Source organism: Oncorhynchus clarkii, chromosome 10 (assembly GCF_045791955.1).
Source record: "Oncorhynchus clarkii lewisi isolate Uvic-CL-2024 chromosome 10, UVic_Ocla_1.0, whole genome shotgun sequence".
Lineage (NCBI taxonomy): Eukaryota > Metazoa > Chordata > Actinopteri > Salmoniformes > Salmonidae > Oncorhynchus > Oncorhynchus clarkii.
The window spans coordinates 67,436,451-67,458,103 of NC_092156.1; the positions used below are offsets into that span (position 1 = coordinate 67,436,451).

Sequence of the window (21,653 nt, forward strand, 5' to 3'; positions counted from 1 at the left end):
GTCTGTCTCCTCATCTCTGTGGGGATACTGTCTGCATGTTCTGTCTGTCTGTCTGTCTCCTCATCTCTGTGGGGATACTGTCTGTCTGTCTGTCTGTCTGTCTGTCTGTCTGTCTCCTCATCTCTGTGGGGATACTGTCTGCCTGTTCTGTCTGTCTGTCTGTCTGTCTGTCTGTCTGTCTGTCTGTCTGTCTGTCTCCTCATCTCTGTGGGGATACTGTCTGCCTGTTCTGTCTGTCTGTCTGTCTCCTCATCTCTGTGGGGATACTGTCTGCCTGTTCTGTCTTTCTGTCTGTCTGTCTGTCTGTCTGTCTCCTCATCTCTGTGGGGATACTGTCTGCCTGTTCTGCCTGTTCTGCCTGTTCTGCCTGTTCTGTCTGTCTGTCTGTCTGTCTGTCTGTCTGTCTGTCTGTCTGTCTGTCTGTCTGTCTCCTCATCTCTGTGTGGATACTGTCTGCCTGTTCTGTCTGTCTGTGTCTGTCTGTCTGTCTGTCTGTCTGTCTGTCTGTCTGTCTCCTCATCTATGTGGGGATACTGTCTGCCTGTTCTGTCTGTCTGTCTCCTCATCTCTGTGGGGATACTGTCTTTCTGTCTGTCTCATCATCTCTGTGGGGATACTGTCTGCCTGTTCTGTCTTTCTGTCTGTTTCCTCATCTCTGTGGGGACACTGTCTGCCTGTTCTGTCTTTCTGTCTGTCTCCTCATCTCTGTGGGGATACTGTCTCCCTGTTCTGTCTGTCTGTCTGTCTGTCTGTCTGTCTGTCTGTCTGTCTGTCTCCTCATCTCTGTGGGGATACTGTCTGCCTGTTCTGTCTTTCTGTCTGTCTCCTCATCTCTGTGGGGATACTGTCTGCCTGTTCTGTCTTTCTGTCTGTCTCCTCATCTCTGTGGGGATACTGTCTGCCTGGTCTGTCTGTCTGTCTGTCTGTCTGTCTGTCTGTCTGTCTGTCTGTCTCCTCATCTCTGTGGGGATACTGTATGCCTGTTCTGTCTGTCTGTCTGTCTGTCTGTCTCCTCATCTCTGTGGGGATACTGTCTGCCTGTTCTGTCTGTCTGTCTGTCTCCTCATCTCTGTGGGGATACTGTCTGCCTGTTCTGTCTGTCTGTCTGTCTCCTCATCTCTGTGGGGATACTGTCTGCCTGTTCTGTCTGTCTCCTCATCTCTGTGGGGATACTGTCTGCCTGTTCTGTCTTTCTGTCTGTCTCCTCATCTCTGTGGGGATACTGTCTGCCTGTTCTGTCTTTCTGTCTCTCCTCTTTGTCGCTGTGGGGTTACTCTCTATCTGTCCCTCTGTCTGTCTGCCTGGCTGGCTGGCTGGCTGGCAGCATGTGTCTAGGGGAGGCATGGCAGAGTCAGAGTGTTGTTGAGTATTAATGTGAGAGAGAGAGACCAGACCACTCATCACTGAGAGCGACTCTAAACCCCACACCCCATCATCCCCACACCCCGTCAAAAACCTCTCCCAGCTAAACCTCTCCCAATCTCCTCAAGATGGGATTTGTCTAGATCAATTTCATAATTCATTTTTCATTTGGAAATGTAATTATATTATCTCTCACCATCCCTCCACATCCTCCCATTCTTCCGTCATATCCCTGATTGTTACAGCCGTCACCTGCAGTAGCAGATTATCAGCCAAATGAATTACCGGGTCACAGGTGAATTAAACGGTTGGCTGACTCCAATCATTCCCTGGAAAAAGTAGCTTAGCTTAAGTTAGTTTTTTAAGGAAGGAGAGTCTTGCAGAAAATCAGCTTTCCCTTTCTGCCTGATTCCCGCCTTTTCTGTGAGGTAATGGCTTCCTTTTGAGAGACACAGGATGGAAAGTGCTGATGCAGGTTAGCCGCGTGTGACGACGGCTATTTTCTGTGGTTAACCAAGCTCCTGATGAGCTTGCCTTGTGTGTGTGTGTGCGAGAACATGAGCATGCGCGGGGTGAGTGTGTGTACCTGCTTCTGTGTAGTGTGTGTGCCTGTTTGCATGCAATAGAGACACATTGCTTGTAGAACAGCGGTTTATGGAAGCACACAGACACAGTCTGCGAGGTGTTTTTGAAAGACGTAAAGCAAACCGTCCATGAAGCAATGGCGGCCATTTTCCCCCTTCCCTTTCATTAGACACCTCACATACGATATTTCCCACATGGACAACCACAGCCGAGTTTGTAGCTGGGTCATTTCACAAAATGACTCCCTTCTGCGTCTCTTTGATATTTTATGTAGAAATTGTCCACCAATATTTGCGTTTTAAAAGCCTGTTATATTAAATGAAGTGCGCTTTAATTTACAGTAGACCACATGGAAAATTCAATACATTTTAAGTTCCCTGTCCCTAAATATCCCTCTGTCCCCTTTAACCCACTTAACCCCAGCATTTTTCCAAGTCCTTGTAGCCTTGTTCTTATCTGCAGGCAAATGGCAGGTTTAATAGTGCAATAACTTTTGTATTTTCCAGTCCGTTCTCTCTTTTTTTCTTTCTTTTTTCCCCCCTTTTTTTCAAAGAAAGACTTGAAAGCGAATGAGAGCAAAAGACTAGGATAGTGGCCTCCTTGTAGCTTTGTTGTCGGGTCGATGTTAGTCTCTCTGCACCCTCCTTGACTTTTGGGAGGTTTTAACCCAGTTAACCCAAGAATTTCTCCCATGTTTTCACCATCATTGTAAAGCCCTAGTTATTTCATTGCTCTGACAAAGTCATTTCAAATTTGTCACATTCGCCGAATATAACAGGTGTACACCTTAGAGTGAAATGCTTACTTACAAGCCCTTAACCAACAATGCAGTTAAAAAAATACCTCAAAAGAATAACAAATAAAAGTAACAAATAATTATAGCGCAGCAGTAAAATAACAATAGCGAGGCTATATACAGATGGTACCGGTACAGAGTCAGTATGCGGGGGCACCACTTAGTCGAGGTAATTGAGGTAATATGTACATACAGGTAGAGTTATTAAAGTGACTATGCATAGATAATAATAGAGTAGCAGGAGTGTAAAAGGGGGGTATTTCATCTGATTCATTTTCAGAAGAAAAAATGACTTCTCTCTCAGGGTAAGGTTAACCCTTGTTACGTGAACTGAACTCTCATAATATGGTGAAAATATATTCCTTTGAAAATATATTTTTCAAAAGAAACCTTGGGCGTGTAATAGTCAAATCGTAAAGCAGGTGAGAGCTGGTTCTACTCCCTTTGGCTGTTTTGTGGTGGAAAACTGAGTGGACGTGCATAACACATCAACACTTATACCCATAGACAAGTGAAAACCATTTTTATAAATTCTTAAAAATGGACTTTCTTGACCTTGTGGAAGATCTGTTGATGTGATTCAATAAAAATACAAAATTGTAATAAAATAGTGTCTTTGGAAAGTGTTCAGACCCCTTGACTTTTCCCACATTTTGTTACGTTACAGCCTTATTCTAAAATGTATTAAACCAATAAAAATCCTCACTAATCTACACACAATACTCCATAATGACAAAAGTGAAAACATGTTTTTAGAATTTTTTGCAAATGTATTAAAAACAAAAAACGGATATATAAGTATTCAGACCCTTTGCTATGAGACTCTAAACTGAGCTCAGGTGCATCCTGTTTCCATTGGTCATCTATGAGATGTTTCTACAGCTCGATTGGAATCCACCTGTGGTAAATTCAATTGGTTGGACATGATTTGGAAAGGCACTAACCTGTCTATATAAGGTCCCACAGTTGACAGTGCATGTCAGAGCAAAAACCAAGCCATTAGGTCGAAGGAATTGTCCGTAATGCTCCGAGACAGGATTGTGTCAAGGCATAGATCTGGGGAAGGGTACCAAAACATTTCTGCAGCATTGAAGGTGTCCTCCATCATTTTTAATTGGAATAAGTTTGGAACCACCAAGGTTCTTCCTAGAGCTGGCCGACTGGCCAATCTAACCAATTGGGGGAGAAGTTCCTTGGTCAGGTAGGTGAACAAGAACCCGATGGTCACTCTGACAAGGCTCTAGAGTTTCTGTGGAGATTGGAGAACCTTCTAGAAGGACAACCATCTCTGTAGCACTCCAGTAGAGTGGCCAGAAAGAAGCCACTCCTTAGTAAAAGGCACATGACAGCCCGCTTGGAGTTTGCCAAAAGGCACCAAAAGTCTCAGACCATGAGAAACAAGATTATCTTGACTGATGAAATCAAGATTGAACTCTTTGGCCTGAATGCCAAGGATCACATCTGGAGGTAACCTGGCACCATCCCTACGGTGGTGGCAGCATCATGCTGTGGGGATGTTTTTCAGTGGCAGGGACTGGGAGACTAGTCAGGATTGAGGGAAAGATGAACAGAGCACAGTACAAAGTACAGAGAGATCCTTGATGAAATCCTGCTCCAGAGCGCTCATGACCTTCCAACAGGAAAATGACCATAAGCACACAGCCAAGACAACGCAGGAGTGACTTCGGGACCAGTCTCTGAATGTCCTTGAGTGGCCCAGCCAGAGTCCAGACTTGAACCCGATCGAACATCTCTGGAGAGACCTGAAAATAGCTGTGCAGCAACGCTCGCCATCCAACCTGACAGAACTTAAGAGGATCGACACAGAAGAATAGAGAAACTCCCCAAATAACGGTGTGCCAACCTATTAAGCGTCATACACAAGAAGTCTCAAGGCTGTAATCGCTGCCAAAGGTTCTTCAACAACAGAACAAAGGTTCTGTAAAGGATCGATCCCGTTCTAGAGTACAGGCCTCTGTGTAACGCTCATTCCTTTGACGATTAACACGAATCCGACCATCACCCCTGGTGAGACAAAACCGTGCCTCGTCAGTGAAGAGCACTTTTTTGCCAGTCCTGTCTGGTTCAGCAATGGTGGGTTTGTGCCCATTGGTGATGTTGTTGCCGGTGATATCTGATGAGGACCTGCCTTACAACAGACCTACAAGCCCTCTGTCCAGCCTCTCTCAGCCTATTGCGGACAGTCTGAGCACTGATGGAGGGGTGGTGCGTTCTTGGTGTAACTCGGGCAGTTGTTGCCATCCTGTACCTGTTCTGCAGGTGTGATGTTCGGATGTACCGATCCTGTGCTGGTGTTGTTACACGTGGTCTGTCACTGCGAGGATGATCAGCTGTCCGTCCTGTATCCCTGTAGTGCTTTCTTAGGCATCTCACAGTACGGACATAGCAATGTATTGCCCTGGCCACATCTGCAGTCCTCATGCCTCCTTGCAGCATGCATACGGCACGTTCACGCAGATGAGCAGGGACCCTGGGCATCTTTATTTTGGTGTTTTTCATAGTCAGTAGAATGGCCTCTTTTTAGTGTCCTAGGTTTTCATAACTGTGACCTTAAATGCCTACCGTCTTTAAGCTCTTAGTGTCTTAACGACCGTTCCACGGGTGCATGTTCATTAATTGTTTATAGTTAATTTAAGTTTAAGCATGGGAAACTGTGTTTAAACCCTTTACAATGACGATCTGTGAAGTTATTTGGATTTTTACTAATTATTTTTGAAAGACAGGGTCCTGAAAAGGGACGTTTCTTTTTTTGCTGAGTTTATTTAATCAAGTTTAGAATAAGGCGGTAATGTTAAAGTAAAGTCAAGGGGTCTGAATATTTCCTAAATCACTGTGTGTATGTATGACAGCTAGTGGTCAGACTGTTTGGTCAGTAAGATAATACTAGATTTGGGGGATGGTGGTCAGGTCAGGGGGACACAGAGGCTGGTCTATGATATGGTCTTCCTCTGTCTCCTACATATTTTCACTAATTATTAGGTGACCATGATGGTTTGAGGGCCAGATTGGGAATTTAGCCAGGACACCGGGGTTAACACCCCTACTCTTACAATAAGTGCCATGGGATCTTTAATGAGCTCAGAGAGTCAGTTTAACATCCCATCCCCAATCACTGCCCTGGGGCAGTGTCCCCAATCACTGCCCTGGGGCATTGGAATATTTTTTAGACCAGAGGAAGGAGTGCCTCCTACTGGCCCTCCAACACCACTTCCAGCAGCATCTGGTCTCCCATCCAGGGACTGACCAGGACCAACCCTGCTTAGCTTCAGAAGCAAGCCAGCAGTGGAGATGGGAAAACATGTTTTTTATTAATGTGCTCTTCATGACAGAATGTTTAAATTAGGTGAAATAATAAATTACATTTCATGGGAGGACCCAGCTAAGTTCAACGACAAGTGAATGGAGTTTAATAGCGGAATAACTTTTCTCTATTCCAGCCCATTCTCTCATTTATCTCTTCCCTTTTCATCCTTTCTTTTAAATAGGGATTTGAGAACGATAGCGTAGGGGAGTGGAGTCCTTGTAGCTTTGTTGTCGGTTGATATTTGAGCACATTGAATTATGTGTTAATCAGATGTCTTGCTGACATCATTTCCTCCTGCCGGGGTCTCTGGGGGATGGGAGGCCATTAAACATCTCAAAGCGTCATTTTCCCCTCAGGAAGTACAAGTGTATTTGTTTTGATCTTATCTTTGCATTTTTGAAGAGCTCTCTACTAATACACTATTCATGAGACGACGACGACAACAACAAACAGGTTCCATTTTCTGGAAATGTATTCATGTTTTATCTCCTTACCCACCAAGGACGAATTCTACTTCCACATAAGTAGCATATTTAGTTCAAAAGAGCCTCTTGTTCGTTGTTAACATTGACTGGCAAATACGCCGTTTAGGCAACCGATCCGAGACAACAGAGCTAACAACAATAGCTAGCGGCTATGCGTCCTACCCGCTCTCCCCTGTATTCTCCTGTTTACAAAGTCAAGGTAGAGCGCGATGTCTCCATTTGCCATGCTGCACAGAGTACCATTACAATACCTCATGGGAACATAACAGAATGGATGTGTTAGGAAGTCAAACTCCCACACAATGAGAGTGTGTTGCTGGAGACATTTCGCCTGGTTACTGTGTGCCTACAGCCTAGCTGGGTGAGCACACACAGGCACACAGATACAGAGGCTGCAATTAGACAGGCAGGCCAAATCTGTTTCATTTTCACTGATTTGTCTTTTGACCAATCGGATCAGCTCTTTAAAAAATCTGATTTGAAGTAGACCTGATGTGATTGCTCAAAAGACCAATTAGTGGAGAAAAAAATATCAGAATTGGACTGCCTGTGTAAACGCAGCTAGACACACACACACACCCACTTGTGTTAAACCCCTAGAGAGCAACTGCGTGTTCTGATGTGATGGTCTGCAGTCTAATGTACTAAAGGCCGCCCTCACAGTGACCACAGTAATGATGCTATTAATTGCTAGCTCTGAGCTACTCTGTGCACACACACACACACACACACACACACCGCTCTCAAGGCCAATCCGCAGTTACTGGTATGAGTGTGAATCAGAAGCTCTGTGGGTATTCCCACTGTCAACACACACACACTGTTCAAATCCCCGTAACACACACTCAGTCAGATCACAGGCATCGCTTCAAACACACACATTGCTCAAATACCCCCTCCCCGGGCCCCACCTGCACACACCCATTACATACTGCCCCTAACGTCCCAAATCACACAATGGAGACATAACAACCTGTATATTTTCTTGTTTGAGCCCTGGGCCTCTAACCACAGGTTGTCCTATAGCTAGGCACAGTAATAGGTCAATCAATGTTCATGCTACAGCAGCAAAATAATCCTGCAGCAACAGGAAATGTGAAATATTATGTGTATTATAATTAATGGAGATTTTTGGGAGGGGTTGATGTTTTGCTAGGGAAAATAATCACGTCAGAAGCCTTTTTATAACCTCAAATACACCTCAAGTTCTCCTGCGACAGGGTGATCAAATACACTACAAGTTCTCCTGCGACAGGGTGATCAAATACACTACAAGTTCTCCTGCGACAGGGTGATCAAATACACTACAAGTTCTCCTGCTACAGGGTGATCAAATACACTACAAGTTCTCCTGCGACAGGGTGATCAAATACACTACAGGTTCTCCTGCGACAGGGTGATCAAATACACTACAGGTTCTCCTGCGACAGGGTGATCAAATACACTACAAGTTCTCCTGCTACAGGGTGATCAAATACACTACAAGTTCTCCTGCGACAGGGTGATCAAATACACTACTAGTTCTCCTGCTACAGGGTGATCAATTACACTGCAGGTTCTCCTGCTACAGGGTGATCAAATACACTATTAGTTCTCCTGCTACAGGGTGATCAAATACACTATTAGTTCTCCTGCTACAGGGTGATCAAATACACTACAGGTTCTCCTGCGACAGGGTGATCAAATACACTACTAGTACTCCTGCTACAGGGTGATCAAATACACTACAGGTTCTCCTGCGACAGGGTGATCAAATACACTACAGGTTCTCCTGCGACAGGGTGATCAAATACACTACAGGTTCTCCTGCGACAGGGTGATCAAATACACTACAAGTTCTCCTGCGACAGGGTGATCAAATACACTACTAGTTCTCCTGTTACAGGGTGATCAAATACACTACAGGTTCTCCTGCTACAGGGTGATCAAATACACTATTAGTTCTCCTGCGACAGGGTGATCAAATACACTATTAGTTCTCCTGCTACAGGGTGATCAAATACACTACAGGTTATCCTGCGACAGGGTGATCAAATACACTACTAGTTCTCCTGCTACAGGGTGATCAAATACACTACAAGTTCTCCTGCTACAGGGTGATCAAATACACTACAAGTTCTCCTGCTACAGGGTGATCAAATAAACTACAGGTTCTCCTGCTACAGGGTGATCAAATACACTACAGGTTCTCCTGCTACAGGGTGATCAAATACACTACAAGTTCTCCTGCTACAGGGTGATCAAATACACTACAAGTTCTCCTGCTACAGGGTGATCAAATACACTACAGGTTCTCATGCTACAGGGTGATCAAATACACTACAGGTTCTCCTGCTACACGGTGATCAAATACACTACAAGTTCTCCTGCTACAGGGTGATCAAATACACCTCAAGTTCTCCTGCGACAGGGTGATCAAATACACTACTAGTTCTCCTGCTACAGGGTGATCAAATACACTACAAGTTCTCCTGCGACAGGGTGATCAAATACACTACAAGTTCTCCTGCGACAGGGTGATCAAATACACTACTGGTTCTCCTGCGACAGGGTGATCAAATACACTACAGGTTCTCCTGCGACAGGGTGATCAAATACACTACAGGTTCTCCTGCGACAGGGTGATCAAATACACTACAGGTTCTCCTGCGACAGGGTGATCAAATACACTACAAGTTCTCCTGCGACAGGGTGATCAAATACACTACTGGTTCTCCTGCGACAGGGTGATCAAATACACTACAGGTTCTCCTGCGACAGGGTGATCAAATACACTACAAGTTCTCCTGCGACAGGGTGATCAAATACACTACAGGTTCTCCTGCGACAGGGTGATCAAATACACTACTAGTTTTCCTGCTACAGGGTGATCAAATACACTACTAGTTCTCCTGCGACAGGGTGATCAAATACACTACAAGTTCTCCTACGACAGGGTGATCAAATACACTACTAGTTCTCCTGCGACAGGGTGATCAAATACACTACAGGTTCTCCTGCGACAGGGTGATCAAATACACTACAAGTTCTCCTGCGACAGGGTGATCAAATACACTACTGGTTCTCCTGCGACAGGGTGATCAAATACACTACAGGTTCTCCTGCGACAGGGTGATCAAATACACTACAAGTTCTCCTGCGACAGGGTGATCAAATACACTACAGGTTCTCCTGCGACAGGGTGATCAAATACACTACTAGTTTTCCTGCTACAGGGTGATCAAATACACTACTAGTTCTCCTGCGACAGGGTGATCAAATACACTACAAGTTCTCCTACGACAGGGTGATCAAATACACTACAAGTTCTCCTACGACAGGGTGATCAAATACACTACTAGTTCTCCTGCGACAGGGTGATCAAATACACTATTAGTTCTCCTGCTACAGGGTGATCAAATACACTACAGGTTCTCCTGCTACAGGGTGATCAAATACACTACAGATTCTCCTGCGACAGAGTGATCAAATACACTACAGGTTCTCCTGCGACAGGGTGATCAAATTAAGATGCATCTGTAGGTCCTCTTCAACATCGTATAGTGCTTCGACAGGTCGTGTGTGTGTGCGTGCGTGCAAGTTTGTGTTCATCACTCGAGGCCTATGTTTGTGAGTTGATCCGATCATTTCAGACTGCGGTGAATCAGGCTATGGTTTCAGTTTTGTGAAAGACCATTCTGCACCGTCACTCATCTAGCCACGGGTTTCCACCTCGGCGACGGTGGTGAAAAAGCTTTCCAGAATAGAGCTTCTGCATCAGTTTAAACTATATTTGACTGGCCAGTTTAGCCGTGTGAGAGGAAGGCTTCTCTGTGAGAGGAAGGCTTCTCTGTGAGAGGAAGACGTCTGCACAATGTGCTCAAACTGATAATGAAATGGCGAGTATCACTTCTCATGACGTCTCCTCTCGATAGAACACACACACACAGTACTAGAGAAAAGGGAAGTTGTGCAACCGCTGAGAAGGCTGGAGACTTGATAACAGTGTGATAAGGGCTCTTCTCACTTTCTCTCACCATTAACGTCTGGGGCTGTGTACTGTAACACTTGTGAAACTAAAGTGTGCCATCCGCCGATAGTGACAGAGAAGACAGTATTCAGCCGCACTTGTTTCAGTACTGGTGAAGTGTACAGTAGAATAGAGGATTTAGTATGGGAGTTAGTGCTTTGGAATTGAATGGGGGAGTCAATGCATTGGAATTGAATGAAGGTCTGTGTAGTGAAGACTACGGACCTGTGTTAGCTGGGAGGCTTTACTGACTGTGAGGGGAAAAAGGGCCTTTGCTTTTATCACCTCCTCTACAGTGGGATTAGCCATTAAACTTTATGGACTAGACCGGCCAGGGGGGACGTCTAGAGGTGCTTTCTCCCCCACACAGAGCACCTAAGGCGGGCTGCGGTTACCAAGAGCTCAGCCTGTTTCTCACGTTTCAACCCCCTGGAGCTCTACTAGTAAGACAGGAATTGATTTGGACTGAAGTACGGTCTACTGGCAACTTTACTGGCAACTCTACTGTGCTTCCAGCTCACCTGAAAGGTGTAAGGGAATCTGGGATACGCACAGTCTGCTTGGTGTGACTCTGTAAGTTGCACAAGTTAGCCTGCGACCCTACATGTTTGTCTGAGAGGTCAAGACAGGAGCCACATGAACATGGCCCGTGCTTACTGCCCTTGTTTCCATGGTAGAAGAAGGACTGAGGTAAGAGAAGATTGGAGGGATGGGTGACAGCATGGGAGGATAGGTGTCTTGGTTCAGGGCATGTGTGGACAGGCTGTGGAATGTGTGTGTGTCTATTGCTGTGTGCGTACTGTACATGCACGAGCACAGTTGTAATCTGTCTGGACAGATCCCTTCCGTTCCTACAGCTCCCCTGACTTATTGTGAAAATGTAGCCTGTAGCTCAGTTTCACTTGCTACAACAGTCATTCTGTATTATTGACCTCAGTGTGCTTCAGCAGCTAGCCTCTCTGTCTCCTATACCTCCAGCACTATGGATCTACTCCCTAACTGCCATTGAAGGGATCCTAAAAAAGGAGCGTCATTAATCACCATATACGCCGGTTGGTTATTTATTTTCCGCAGTGTTCCTAGAGGTAACTTTAGAGGTAACTTTCTTTCTTTGGCTGGCTGGCTGGCTGGCTGGCTGGCGTTTACATTGTTCCTGTTCCTGGCACACTGTAGACTGATGTCCTTTTCTGACTCCTTCAGGAACTGGAGCCTCGGAACAAAAGCATATTCCACCTGGTGCCAAGATTCTCCATTGTGTTGTGTTTGGTTACGGCAGATGATATGAGTCTCTTGTGCATTGAGGAGAGTGATGGACCCATAGAAAATCATAGGCTATCTGCTTCTCTCTGTCGTTGATGGTTAGTTAGTTAAACATGATGCTTTTGCCTTTTTAGATGTTTTTCTGTACACTCGGCTCCTAAACACAAGCTGTCAGGTAATCAACACCCAGAATGCATTGGTAATAACACAACATCATGACATTTGATTGGTTAATGTTTAATGTATTGCTGTAATAGACGCAGAATGGGGATAATATATGGGTGTGTGGTCATAGTGGCTTTTCTGGCTTTAAAGATGTGTTTCTGAAGATGGCTGTGGTCTTAGCATGGGCTTAAAGATGTGTTTCTGAAGATGGCTGTGGTCTTAGCATGGGCTTTAAAGATGTGTTTCTGAAGATGGCTGTGGTCTTAGCATGGGCTTTAAATATATGTTTCTGAAGATGGCTGTGGTCTTAGCATGGGCTTTAAATATATGTTTCTGAAGATGGCTGTGGTCTTAGCATGGGCTTTAAATATATGTTTCTGAAGATGGCTGTGCTCTTAGCATGGGCTTAAAGATGTGTTTCTGAAGATGGCTGTGGTCTTAGCATGGGCTTTAAATATATGTTTCTGAAGATGGCTGTGGTCTTAGCATGGGCTTTAAATATATGTTTCTGAAGATGGCTGTGGTCTTAGCATGGGCTTTAAATATATGTTTCTGAAGATGGCTGTGGTCTTAGCATGGGCTTAAAGATGTGTTTCTGAAGATGGCTGTGGTCTTAGCATGGGCTTTAAATATATGTTTCTGAAGATGGCTGTGGTCTTAGCATGGGCTTTAAATATATGTTTCTGAAGATGGCTGTGGTCTTAGCATGGGCTTTAAATATATGTTTCTGAAGATGGCTGTGGTCTTAGCATGGGCTTAAAGATGTGTTTCTGAAGATGGCTGTGGTCTTAGCATGGGCTTAAAGATGTGTTTCTGAAGATGGCTGTGGTCTTAGCATGGGCTTTAAAGATATGTTTCTGAAGATGGCTGTGGTCTTAGCATGGGCTTTAAATATATGTTTCTGAAGATGGCTGTGGTCTTAGCATGGGCTTTAAATATATGTTTCTGAAGATGGCTGTGGTCTTAGCATGGGTAATTTCCCCACAAACATACATTTAATTCTGACAAACATACAATTTAAGCTTTTCGCTCAATCACTTGAGTGTTAGTTGAAGGGATACAGTTGAAGTTGGAAGTTTACATACACCTTAGCCAAATACATTTAAACTCAGTTTTTCACAATTCCTGACATTTTATCCTAGTAAAAATTCCCTGTCTTAGGTCAGTTAGGATCACTACTTTATTTTAAGAATGTGAAATGTCAGAATAATAGTAGAGAGAATGATTTATTTCAGCTTTTATTTCTTTCATCACATTCCCAGTGGGTCAGAAGTTTACATACACTCAATTAGTATTTGGTAGCATTGCCTTTAAATTGTTTAACTTGGGTCAAATTTTTCGGGTAGCCTTCCACAAGCTTCCCACAATAAGTAGGGTGAATTTTGGCCCATTCCTCCTGGCAGAGCTGGTGTAACTGAGTCAGGTTTGTAGGCCTCCTTGCTCGCACACACTTTGTCAGGTCTGCCCACAAATGTTCTATAGTATTGAGGTCAGGGCTTTGTGATGGCCACTCCAATAGCTTGACTTTGTTGTCCTTATGCCATTTTGCCACAACTTTGGAAGTATGCGTGTGGTCATTGTCCATTTGGAAGACCCATTTGCGACCAAGCTTTAACTTTCTGACTGATGTCTTGAGATGTTACTTCAATATATCCATATAATTTTCTTTCATCATCTTTACAAGGTCCTTTGCTGTTGTTCTTAGACATTTGCAATTTATCGCACCAAAGTATGTTCATCTCTAGGAGACAGAACGCATCTCCTTCCTGAGCGGTATGACGGCTGTGTGGTCCCATGGTGTTTATACTTGCGTACTATTGTTTGTACAGATGAACGTGGTACCTTCAGGCGTTTGGAAATTCCTCCCAAGGATGAACCAGACTTGTGGAGGTTACAATTTATTTTCTGAGGTCTTGGCTGATTTATTTTGATTTTCCCATGATGTCAAGCAAAGAGGCACTGAGTTTGAAGGTAGACCTTGAAATACATCCACAGGTACACATCCAATTGACTCAAATGTCAACTGTATTTGCATCTCTCTCTGTGAATGCTGTCTTTCTTGGTTGCTGTCACTGACACAGTAACTCACATCTTCAGTTACTTTGGGATTGGCAGAGGTTTGATCAGCTAGCATTTTGAAACAAGACTGTTTTTCTTTCTAATTTGAATGAATTCTTATTTAATCGTTTGAAGGCAGACTGCTCAGTGGGAGTCTGGGAGTAAAGATAGTCTACACTATTATTAGCAGCCTGTTTATCCCATGTAACGGCCAATAACTCGTATTAAAAATGAACGGCTTCATTCTTTCTCTTTTTCTAAATCAGACGCAATGTGAATTCATAGATCAACTGTGCTTGTACGTGATGGCAGACTCAATGGAATTATTATAAGTTGTATTCCATGTTGCAGCTGCGGCCCTTGATAGGCTTCAGAATTGGGTTTTCATAACCGATACAGATATGAATTGAAAAATGGATAGGTAAGTATATGGTAAAATGATACCTGATCGTTGAGTCAGAACTCCTGGTCAGGAAACAGCCCGACACTGCAGAAACAGACACGGTACGCTACAGAGAACGAAGACTGTTGATGCTGTGATGTCATTCACGCTCCGCTGTAGCACTGTAACCGTGGCGATGGGGACGGTAGAGGGGCTGGGAAGGGGGAGCTTAGTCTGATGGCTGACCTGTTATATGGGATCAAAGGGGAAGGGAGGACAAGCCGTGCTAAGAGGGAGGGAAACGATGGGCTCGCTCAAGCTTGACACCTCTCCTCCAGGGTGTGTGTGTGTGTGTGTGTGTGTGTGTGTGTGTGTGTGTGTGTGTACACAGGAGAAAAAAAAATTGTGAACAGTACCAGTTTATGTACAGTATGAAAGTGTTTAGGAGTGAACAAGTGTGTGTATGTTTTTTAATCACAGTGATTTCAGCTGATATTCAACACAGTCCATTAAGTTCCGTTAAAAGGCTCTATAAAACCAGTGAGATCAGTATACAGTCCATACAAGTTTCCCTCTTTGTGCTTTCAGGGTGACCTTTCTATGACCCAGTATTGGAGCTGTCTATTTTAAAAGCTGCTCTAGTTGACTCATTTGGCCAGCATAAGGGTGTGTTTGTGTGTGTTGTCTGTCTATGATATGTGTACCTGTGAGTGTTGATAAGCTGTGTGTGTGGTTTTCTTTCTGCTGTTATTACTGTCTCCCATGGTAACATGGCACATTAAACCTGTTTAATCCACACCAGGCCTGAGCTCAGATCAGTCAACAGACTCAAGCTCGCTGTCCTTGAGCTCAGTGTGGATGTATGTTGTTGCCAAACATGTATGCGTTGGGGTGTTTGTGAGTCTCTCTCTAGGTTTCTTTCCATCTGTCTACAGTGTAATTGTGTCTGCCTGTGTGTGACTCTGAGTGTGTCTGTGCAGTGCAACTCTGTCTGCCTGTGATGTTGGGTGTGTCTGTGCAGCTCTGTCTGTTGGGTGTGTCTGTGCAGCTCTGTCTGTTGGGTGTGTCTGTGCAGCTCTGTCTGCCTGTGATGTTTGGTGCGCTTGTGAAAGTGTTTTTGTGTATTTTCTGGGTGAGTCTTGCATTAGTCATAAGTGATGTCAACAGAAGCTTTGTGTCATTCGTATGGATGTTGTTTCAGAACATGAATGTGAGAGCTTGTGCCTATGCACCACTCTTGGCTATACCCCTTGCCATGTTACCAGGGTCTCGTTAATTCCAGCAGCCACAATGTTTAGCTGATGTTTAGGCCGAGGTATGTATAGTTTTTTTGTGCTCTAGGGCAAAGGTGTCTAGATGGAATTTGTATTTGTGGTCCTGAGAACTGTACCTTTTTTTTCTAACACCCTTGTTTATGTCATACTGAGATTTACTGTCAGGGCCCAGGTCTGTCAGGGCCCAGGTCTGTCAGGACCCAGGTCTGTCAGGACCCAGGTCTGTCAGGGCCCAGGTCTGTCAGGGCCCAGGTCTGTCAGAATCTGTGCAGAAGATCTAGGAGCTGCTCCAGGCCCTCCTTGGTTGGGGACAGAAGCACTAGATTATCAGCAAACAGTAGATATTTGACTTCAGAATGTAGTAGGGTGAGGCCGGGTGTTGCAGACTGTTCTAGTGCCCTCGCCAATTCTTTGATATATATGTTGAAGAGGGTGGGGCTTAAGCTGCAACCCAACGGCCCTGAGGAAAGAAATGTGTGTGTTTTTTGCCAATTTTAACAGCACACTTGTTGTTTGTGTACATGGATTTTATAATGTCGTATGTTTTTTTTCCCCACACCACTTTTTATGTATTTGTGTAGCAGACCCTCATGCCAAATTGAGTCAAAAGCTTCTTTTTTTTAATCAACAAAGCATGAGAAGACTTTGCCTTTGTTTTGGTTTGTTTGTTTGTCAATTAGGGGTCTGTTATTTGGTAAAAAGCCCAACATTTGCTCAGTACACTGTTTTCGCTGAGGAAATGTACAAGTCTGCTGTTAATGATAATGCAGAGGATTTTCCCAAGGTTGCTGTTGACGCATATCCCATGGGAGTTATTTTGGGGATTGGAGTGATCAGCCCTTGGTTCCAAATATTGGGGAAGATGCCAGAGCTGAGGAAGATGTTAAAGAGTTTACATATAGCCAATTGGAATTTGTGGTCTGTGTATTTGATCATTTCATTTAAGATACCATCAACACCCCAGGCCTTTTAGGGTTGGAGGGTTTGTATTTTGTCCTGTAACTCATTCAAGGTTATTGGAGAATCCAATGGGTTCTGGTAGTATTTAATAGTTGATTCTAGGATTTGTATTTGATCATGTACAGTATATATTTTTGCAGTTTGTTCTTTGTTAAAGAGCCAAAAAGATTGGGGAAGTGGTTTATCCATACTTCTCTGTTTTGGATAGATAACTCTTTGTGTTGTTGTTTGTTTAGAGTTTTCCAATTTTCCCAGAAGTGGTTAGAGTCTATGGATTCTTTAATTACATTGAGCTGATTTCTGACGAGCTGTTCCTTCTTTTCCCGTAGTGTATTTCTGTTTTAGTGATTCACCATAGTGAAGCTGTAGGCTCAGGTTTTCTGGGTCTCTGTTTTTGGTTGGATAGGTTTGCATTCTTCATCAAACCGCTTGTCATTGTTGTTCATTTTCTTAGGTTGTCTGCTTGAACTTTTTTGATTTGATAGGGAAGCTGAGAGGTCAAATATACTGTTTAGCTTTTCTACTATGAGGTTTACACCTTCACTATTACAGTGAAACATTTTGTCCAGGAAAGTGTCGAAGGGATTGAATTAGTTTTTTGGTAGATTTCCATACTACTCTCTATAGCATTTCTTAATATTATTCAGCTCCTTTGGATTTGATGCCTCATGATTGAGCAAAGCTCTGTTCAAGTAGAGTGTGATTTTGCTGTGATCTGATAGGGGTGTCAGTGGACTGATTGTGAACGTGCTTTCTTTCCCTCTCTCTCTCTCTCTCTCTCCCCTTTCCTTTGCCCCCTCTCTCTCTCGCCCTCTCACTCTATTTCCCCTCTATCTCTCTCTCGTTCTCTCTCTCTCTCTCTCTCTCTCTCTCTCTCTCTCTCTCTCTCGTTCCTCTCTCTCTCTCTCGTTCCTCTCTCTCGTTCCCCCCTCTCTCTCTCTCTCGTTCCTCTCTCTCGTTCCTCTCTCTCGTTCCTCTCTCTCGTTCCCCCCTCTCTCTCTCTCTCGTTCCCCCCCTCTCTCTCTCTCTCGTTCCCCTCTCCTCTCTCTCTTTCCTCTCTCTCTCACTGACTGTTTTGCTTTCTTCCTCTCTTCTACACCGTCAGACTCTCAATCTCTCTCTCTCGTTCCTCTCTCTCTCTCGTCCCCCCCCTCTTTCTCTCGCCCCCCCCCCCCCCCCTCTCTCTCTCTCTCTCGCCCCCCCCCCCCTCTTTCTCTCGTCCCCCCCCCCCCCCTCTCTCTCTCTCTCTCCCCTTTCCTTTGCCCCCTCTCTCTCTCGCCCTCTCACTCTATTTCCCCTCTATCTCTCTCTCGTTCTCTCTCTCTCTCTCTCTCTCGTTCCTCTCTCTCTCTCTCGTTCCTCTCTCTCGTTCCCCCCTCTCTCTCTCTCTCGTTCCTCTCTCTCGTTCCTCTCTCTCGTTCCTCTCTCTCGTTCCCCCCTCTCTCTCTCTCTCGTTCCCCCCCTCTCTCTCTCTCTCGTTCCCCTCTCCTCTCTCTCTTTCCTCTCTCTCTCACTGACTGTTTTGCTTTCTTCCTCTCTTCTACACCGTCAGACTCTCAATCTCTCTCTCTCGTTCCTCTCTCTCTCTCGTCCCCCCCTCTTTCTCTCGCCCCCCCCCCCCCTCTCTCTCTCGTCCCCCCCCTCTTTCTCTCGTCCCCCCCCCTCTCTCTCTCTCTCTCTCATCCCCCCCTCTTTCTCTCGTCCCCCCCCTCTCTCTCTCTCTCTCTCGTTCCCCTCTCCTCTCTCTCTTTCCTCTCTCTCTCACTATGACTGTTTTGCTTTCTTCCTCTCTTCCACACCATCAAACTCTCAGAATCTCTCTCTCCTCTCTTGCATGCTCTCATTTTCTCTCCAGTTGCCTCTCTCTCTTCCTCCTCCCCCTCTCCCTCCTTCCTTCTCGCTGGTCGCTTTCCAGCCGCCAAGCAGCAGCCCACAGCAGCAGCGGTTGCGGCAGTCGCTCTCTTTCCTTTCAGTCTGTCCTCAGACAGTTTTCGCTGCTGCCGTGTGAGTGAGTGTGTGTGAGTGTGTGTGTGTGCTGCTCGTGAGTGAGTGTGTGTGTGTGTACCTGCTGGTAAGCACCAGAGGGGAGCGGGGAAAGGGGCGCGGATATAACGTTACGCGGACTACAGGAGACTACGGAGGATATGAAGGGAGGATACTCTGGAGAACAGTGAGTAGAAGGACTACTCAACCCTCTCTGTAGCCTTGCTCTGTCTCTGTCTGGGGAAGACTGGCCACAATACTGGGGGAATGTAAGTGGCTTCCTCCTCTTCGCTTTACTGCGTGTGGGTGTGTGCGTGCGTGTGTGCGTGCGTGTGGTCAGAAGCATGTCAGAGAGTTAGTATAGTTTTAGATTACATTTGTGCCTGCTTGATGGTGTGTGTAGCCTTTGTGCAGTTTACAATACATGTGTTGTATGATTATGACTAATCCCTGCGGTAATGGAGAGTACCGGAGGACAACTATCCACCCACAACACACATACATCTGTATACCAAATGCATACAGGACCCACAACACACATACATCTGTATAGCAAATGCATACAGGACCCACAACACACATACATCTGTATACCAAATGCATACAGGACCCACAACACACATACATCTGTATACCAAATACATACAGGACCCACAACACACATACATCTGTATAGCAAATGCATACAGGACCCACAACACACATACATCTGTATACCAAATGCATACAGGACCCACAACACACATACATCTGTATAGCAAATGCATACAGGACCCACAACACACAGTTATTCTCCCATTTGGTAATGCTCTGTCACCCCCAGTATAGGAGGTTCAGTAGAACTAGGGTATTGGAGGAAGACCATTTAGCCCAGCTGTAATAGAGGGGAAGCTCTGGCCTTCAGCACTCCAAACACTACTTTGACCTGCCCATGTTTATGTTGCGTTGTGTGCTAGACAAACTGTTGGCAATGCTACTTTCTGTTGACGAAGGAGTGGGTGTGATTTGTGGGTGTGATTTGTGGGTGTGATTTGTGGGTGTGATTTTGGGGTGTGCTTTGTGGGTGTGCTTTGTGGGTGTGCTTTGTGGGTGTGCTTTGTGGGTGTGCTTTGTGGGCGTGATTTGTGGGCGTGATTTGTGGGCGTGATTTGTGGGCGTGATCGGTGGGCGTGACTGTGTGTGTGATGTGTGTGTTTGCTGCTGGGGGGGCAGAGTGTGTGATGCAGTTTTTATAGAAGTGGGGGGGTTGTTTTGCGAGTGTGTTGGTCTATTCTTTATAGGAGAGTGTGTGTGCGAGCGCGTGCTTGTGTGTGTTAGCAAGATTGGTGATGGGTGAGCTGCCGTGTTCCTTTTCAAAAGACAGCAAAAGAGAGCATAGATAAAGTTTCTTTCTACCCCTGAACATGAGTGGGGCAACGAGTGAGGAGAGATGTCGAGAGAAAGGGAGTGAGAGAGAGAGAGAGCGATCGGAGTGAGACCATCATAATCAGTCCTCCCTGATGCTGGAAGAGAATGAATGAAGAGCATCATTTGTCTCCCTCTCTTTTCTCCCTCTTCGTCTCTTCTTATTTTATTTGATCCTGTGTTAGATTCCAGCTCCCTGGAGCTTCATTACATTTTAAGCTGTAGTCGTGAAGACTTAGAAAAAGATGCTAAGGAATGGATATCCGTGGCTATTTACCAGACGGCTCGTTTTGGACCAGGTAATGACTACATGCGTTAGTGTGCGTTCCAAATAGCACCCTATTCAGTGCACTACTTTTGATAGTGCTCTGGTCAAAAGTAGTGCACTATATCGGGAACAGGGTGCCTTTTGGGATGCAACAAGTGCATAGGGATATTATAATGGTCAACCTCAAGCTGTTTTTCTGAGAAACCCCCTATTCCAGCTCTTATTAGTGACTGGTGTGCACAGTGCAGACATTTGAGAGTGCTGTGTTCCCCGAGCCTTATTGGTCCCGGTCAGAAATAGTGCACTAGGGAAAAGGATGCCATTTGGGATGAAAAATGTCTCCACAGGTCTTTGGCCTTGTGTTGGGTTCTGTGTAGCAGGGTGCTGTGTTAGAAGAATGGTTCAGTGTATGGCTGTCAGGAGCCCACAGGGCTCTGGGCTGTAGCAGTGTGGTGTTGTTCTCTGTGTGTGTGTGTGTGTGTGTGTGTGTGTGTGTGTGTGTAAGTGTGTAAGTGTGTGTGTGTGTGTGTGTGTGTGTGTGTGTGTGTGTGTGTGTGTGTGTGTGTGTGTGTGTGTGTGTGTGTGTGTGTGTGTGTGTGTGTGTGTTTTCAGGAAAAGGCTCTGGAGAGAAATAATGGATCAAAGGTCAGCAGACAGGATGTGCCCTTTTTTATCAGATACAGGAGGACTGCTCAGGGCGAAGAGTGGGACAAGCTGAAGGAGAGTGAGTGTGATGGGGAGAGAATGATAGAGAGAGAGTTATAGGGGAGGGAGAGAAGGAGAGAGTTGTAGGGGAGAGAGAGGGTGGTGGGGGGAGAGAGAGGGTGGTGGGGGAGAGAGAGAGAGGGTGGTGGGGGGAGAGAGAGAGGGGGTGGTGGGGGGGGAGAGAGAGAGAGGGGGTGGTGGGGGGAGAGAGAGAGAGAGGGAGAGAGGGTGGTAGGGGGGAGAGAGAGAGAGAGAGAGGGTGGTAGGGGGAGAGCGAGAGAGGGTGGTAGGGGGAGAAAGAGAAAGGGTGGTAGGGGGAGAAAGAGAGAGGATGGTAGGGGGAGAAAGAGAGAGGGTGGTAGGGGGAGAAAGAGAGAGGGTGGTAGGGGGAGAAAGAGAGAGGGTGGTAGGGGGAGAAAGAGAGAGGGTGGTAGGGGGAGAGGGGGAGAGGGTGGTAGGGGGAGAGGGTGGTAGGGGGAGAGAGAGGGAGGGTGGTAGGGGGAGAGAGAGGGAGGGTGGTAGGGGGAGAGAGAGGGAGGGTGGTAGGGGGAGAGAGAGGGAGGGTGGTAGGGGGAGAGAGAGGGAGGGTGGTAGGGGGAGAGAGAGGGAGGGTGGTAGGGGGAGAGAGAGAG

General features: G+C 45.6%; 1 protein-coding gene across 5 annotated transcripts in view; it reads left to right on the forward strand.

Annotated features, from left to right (window-relative positions):
* Nucleotides 1-21,653, forward strand: part of LOC139419032 (type II inositol 3,4-bisphosphate 4-phosphatase-like) — a 218,981-nt gene that overhangs the window by 43,709 nt on the left and 153,619 nt on the right. Inside the window, exon 1 of one of the 5 annotated variants that reach the window (XM_071168886.1) lies at nucleotides 18,586-18,913. The exons of the other annotated variants lie outside the window; for them this stretch is intronic. The gene's annotated coding sequence lies outside the window, so the exon portion shown is untranslated. Of the gene's footprint in view, nucleotides 1-18,585; nucleotides 18,914-21,653 lie in introns of those variants that run through there. 5 annotated transcript variants of the gene reach the window in all.